Source organism: Pinus tabuliformis, chromosome Q (genome assembly GCF_031772625.1).
Source record: "Pinus tabuliformis cultivar Carrire ecotype Pingquan chromosome Q, CPIR1, whole genome shotgun sequence".
Lineage (NCBI taxonomy): Eukaryota > Viridiplantae > Streptophyta > Pinopsida > Pinales > Pinaceae > Pinus > Pinus tabuliformis.
Window position 1 is genome coordinate 1,376,266,425 of NC_142296.1, and position 4,860 is coordinate 1,376,271,284.

The following is a 4,860-nucleotide window of genomic DNA, read 5'->3' on the forward strand; positions in this document are numbered from 1 at the left end:
CTCTTGTAACATTTGCATTTTGTCTACTGTTCATATCATGCTGTTTCTTTCTACAATCACTTGCATAATGTCCATACTTTTTGCAATAATAGCATTGAACATTAGATTTATCATACCTTTGTCCTTGAGCATGATGTTGTCCTCCTTGTTGGCTGCTGCCTTGGCCTTGGTTCTGATTTGGATTGCTGCCTCTTCCTTGTGCATTTGATGGGTTGTTCCTTCCACCTCTGTTCTGGCTTCTGCCTCTTCCTCTTCGGTTTCCTCTGCCTTGACCTCTTCCTCTTCCAAAGGACATCTGGGTCTTGAGGGCTTGCTCTAGAGATGAGTTTTCATTCCTACTCAACCTCTGCTCATGTGTTATCAGTGATGCATGTAGCTCATCAACTGAATAGCTTGAGAGATCCTTTGTCTCTTCAATGGTGGTGACTATGGCATCAAACCTTGAGGGTAAGACCCTCAATATTTTCTCCACTATCCTTCTATCTTCAATGGTTTCTCCATGAGTTCTCATTTGTGTGATTACACCAATCACATGAGTGAAGAATGAGTCAATGTTATCTAACTCCTTCATGTTCAAGTTTTCAAAATCCTTTCTCAGCAATTGTAGTTTTGCTGTCTTCACTCTCTCCATGCCTTGATAGGCTGTCTTAAGGGTTTCCCATGCTTCATTGGCTGTCTTAGCTGCTGCTAACCTTGGAAACATACTCTGGTCTACTGCTAGATACAACAACACACGGGCTTTTGAATCCTTCTTCCTATTGCTCTTCAGCAGATCCTTCTCTCCCTGAGTTAATGCATTGAACTCAGTTTCATCTGCTGGTTCTTCAAAACCATCTTCAACTATTTCCCATAAGTCTTGGGAAGCAAGCAAGGCTTTCATAGTTATTGACCAGTAGTCATAGTTCTTCCCATTAAACTGTGGGAGCTGGGTATTAAACATACCCATACCAGTGCTTGTGCTGGCCATTCCTAGACTGTGTATTTAAAACAACTGACTGCTTCTTCAGCAACACAAAAAAAACTTTTGAAATACCTGAATCCTTTGATGTCTGAGTCTTCTGTCTGCCTGAGAAGTTTTGCTGCAGCAACAACCTTCTCCCTTCAGCTTCTTTAACTTCTTTAAAGAGCCTGAGCCTGCTCTGATACCACTGTTGGGTATTTTTACATGGAGAAAATACCAAAAACCAAGATTCAAACACACAGAGGCTATGCTCTGTTTTACTTTACTCCAGGATATTTTGTGTACAGGAAGACTTAAAAAAATTTCAAAAAATCGCTTCACCATTTCCTTTATGCACTGCTGTGCAAAACCACACATGGTTTTTGCTATTCCTCTGTTTTACAATGCCTCACAAAACATTACCAAATACATTTGTGCACTGCTGTGCATACATCCTGGTTCTCTCTCGCTGCTGCGAACACCAGTTATCTTTTCCTTCCATGTGCCATCCAAAAACAATGGTCAACACAATAATAAAAAAAAAATGAGCACATTTCACGTGACTCATACACATATCAAAAACTTAATACGAAAACATACGTATTAAATCCTACAACTAACACTTAAATGAAAAAACTTCACATGCCGTATGTAACCAAATATAAAAAGAAATGTATGGGACGTATGCCCATCACCATATTAAAAGAGCCACACCTAAATCTGCATATCAACATTAAATCTCATGTCCTTTCTTCCACGGAGGTCAACCCGAAAATCTTTCACTCCACGTAATAGCTTTAATTGACGCAGACCCGTGTGCAGGTTTAATTAATCAACGGCGGAAAAAGGTGGAGCAGATCCGACGGCGGATAGCGATATCGGAAGGCCAACATATGCTGAACTTTAACACCCGAGAAAATGACGTTGCGTTACGTCAGGGCTGAACCACGTGTCGTCTCCAAATTATATCGGAGCTCCTTGCCGGATTATTCCTTCGTCGGCAAATCGCTCCGAGAAAATCCGGTGAACGGTTTCTGGCTTGGTTCACGGTTTCTGGTGGTCTGCGTTGAAATTAGATTTCAACAAGTGGAATGATACATTCTTGGAACAGTGGAACTTGCGAGTACTGAGAAGCGCTGCCCTGGCAATGCATTAGGTCTGTATAAATAAGGAGCAAGAGCTGGATTGGTTGCTTGCCCATAACCTGCACATCCCTTCTCCGCTCCATTGATAATCAGAATTTCACCGGTGGGAAGAAGCAGCATATCTCCCAGAACTCTGGGAGCATGCATGTTCTCCATTGCCCAATCAGCATTGGGATCTGTGATAACCATTCTTCCACAGCTCTGGAGCGCGTCAATGAAAATCCCTGCAAGTGACAAATTGTAACTGTCAACAGGAGCACCACCGCAGATCATAATTTCTGTCCTCCGAAATGCATCAGATGCGGACAGTGGCAACATCACAGATGATGCGGTGGTGGGGTAATTTCTTGGGCCATCTGGGATTCTTGGAAAATGCCTGACCACAACATTTCTTTGGTAATCAAGCAAGATGGAATCACGGTTGGCGAAGATGAAGAGATTTCCATCGGATGAGAGATGAAGAAAAGGATAGAGATTGTACAGGCTCTGCAGGTTTTGGGACACATAGGTGTCTTCTAGAAACGTCAGATTGTAAACTCCCTCACAAGGCTTCCTTGGTGGCAGGAATTCGTAAGTAAAAGCGTAGTTTCCCCCCACAACAATACTTCTACCGTCAGGAAGGATCTGGTTTGAAGCATACCATCGATCGTTCAGAAGCCCAGATCCAGGTTCACCAGCTGGATCAACCCAATCACATGTAGAAGTTTCACAAGGTACAAATTTACGAACGCTCATGTTTCCATCGCCCCATCCACCAGTGCTAACCAAAGTACCGTCCGCAGCAAAGGCTCCCGATGAACACCAAGTATCAGTCCTCAGCGTCAACGGTCTCACCTTGTTTGTAGCAATGTTGTATTCTATGGAGTGCGTTGAGCAATCATGATAACCGGCTGATTTACCTATGCAAATTCCATTTGCGAGGCTTATATTAGAATCACCAAAATCTGTGTAATAGTACATCACCACTGTACCCATAATGGTGGTGGCCATATGCATCGCCGACACACCTCCATTTTCAATCACCACTTCCCATCTCCCAGGGCCAGGGCTTACCGTATCACGGCCATCCGCCCTGCAAATATTGATTACCAGAATATACACCACAAATTGAATCCAAATGCAACACTTGGACTCCATGATATGATATCCAGAAATCGGTATTGCTGTTGGTACGCTCTACAAAGGCGAGTTCATGAGCTGAGTTTTTATAGAGAGGTGATGTCAAATGCATAGTTGTAAGTGGTCTCCACATTCCAGCCATAGTCATCGTGGATGTATCTGCTCTTTCAACGTGGCCAACCTCAATTAAAACTCACTCTTATTTCATTTCTGGCTGGATCACAGACCGCAATAAACATGGCTAGACCAACTTGGAATGGAAAATATAAGCAAAATAGCATTTCCAGAACTCTATTTTCGGAATCACAATAAACTTCTCACATTTATATTTTAAGGTGACAATATTCTCACATTTATATTTTAAGGTGACAATAATATATTAAGGTGAGGAGTTGTTTTTAGTAGAATTTTTTGGAATTTCTCCTGTAGAATTTGGCTGAAAAAAAATTGAGGTGGAATCTTGATTTGTGTTATTTAAACTGGCTTTTTGACTGTATATATGGATTCAGCGCCCACCCTGAAAAGTGATTTCAATAAATTCCTGCAGGATTTTAGAGAAATTAGACGGGAAAATCCCACCAGAAAAGATTCCAAAAAGTCTCACTAAAAACAACTCATTAAGATTACAACAAACTTGTGGGGGAAATTGTGATATTAGTAAGTCTCACTAAAAACAACTCATTAAGATTACAACAAACTTGTGGGGAAAATTGGGATATTAGTTGTTTAAAGTGCGTTTTTTTAACTACATAAATGGATTCAACCCCTTTAATACTCCTTAGGCACCTACCTCTGTAGATTATACAACTCAAACTTCTAAATTTTAACAAATATATGCCATAATAATGGAAAATTTGACAAAAAAATACGCCTATGAAATCTCCAAACCTTAAAACAGGGAGACTAGGATTATATTTCTTATTTAAATATTCCACCAAAAACTAGGGAATTGCGTCATGTAAATGAAATAATTCCATCTAATTATTCTATGTTCTTCTTTTAACAGGACATAAATGTGATATATTTATGAGTTTAAAAATACATATTGAATAACAAAAAAATTATAACATCAAAAAGAATTGCATCAACAACAAAAAATTACCAAATTATATAAAACAAGTAAAATTGAGTAATATCATTAAATTCATTAATACAAATTAAAACATTATTGCCAAAATCCCATTTTCAAAAACATTAAATATCACTCACCTCAAGATATATCGTGAAGTAAATTGTGAATATGTTATATGTTAAATTGTGGTTTTGTTTAATTATTGCACACAACTGTGAGCGGAGATTGTGATGTTTAGTTGTTTAAAATGTGCTTTTGACTAAACAAATGGATTCAACACCTTGAAAACTCCTCCATCGCCTAAATTGTGCAAGTTATGCAACTCAAACTTCAAAATTTTAAAAAATATCTTCCCTAATACAACTAAAATTGGCAGAAAATTATACCTATTAAATCTCCAAAACTTAAAATAGCTAAAATATGGATATATTTCTTATTTAAATATTCCAATATAAATTGGAAAATTTTGGTATATAAATTAAATAGCTTCATCTATGTTAAAAATGTGATCATTATTTATATTTGAGTTTGAAAATAAATATTAAATAACAAAAAGTTATAATATCATAAAGAATAGTATCAAC

The 4,860-nt window shown here is 38.4% G+C and overlaps 1 pseudogene; it reads right to left on the reverse strand.

The window, feature by feature from the left end:
* Window positions 1-2,019: 2,019 nt before the first annotated feature.
* LOC149225041 (aldehyde oxidase GLOX pseudogene) lies at window positions 2,020-3,222 on the reverse strand (annotated as a pseudogene).
* Window positions 3,223-4,860: the final 1,638 nt, after the last annotated feature.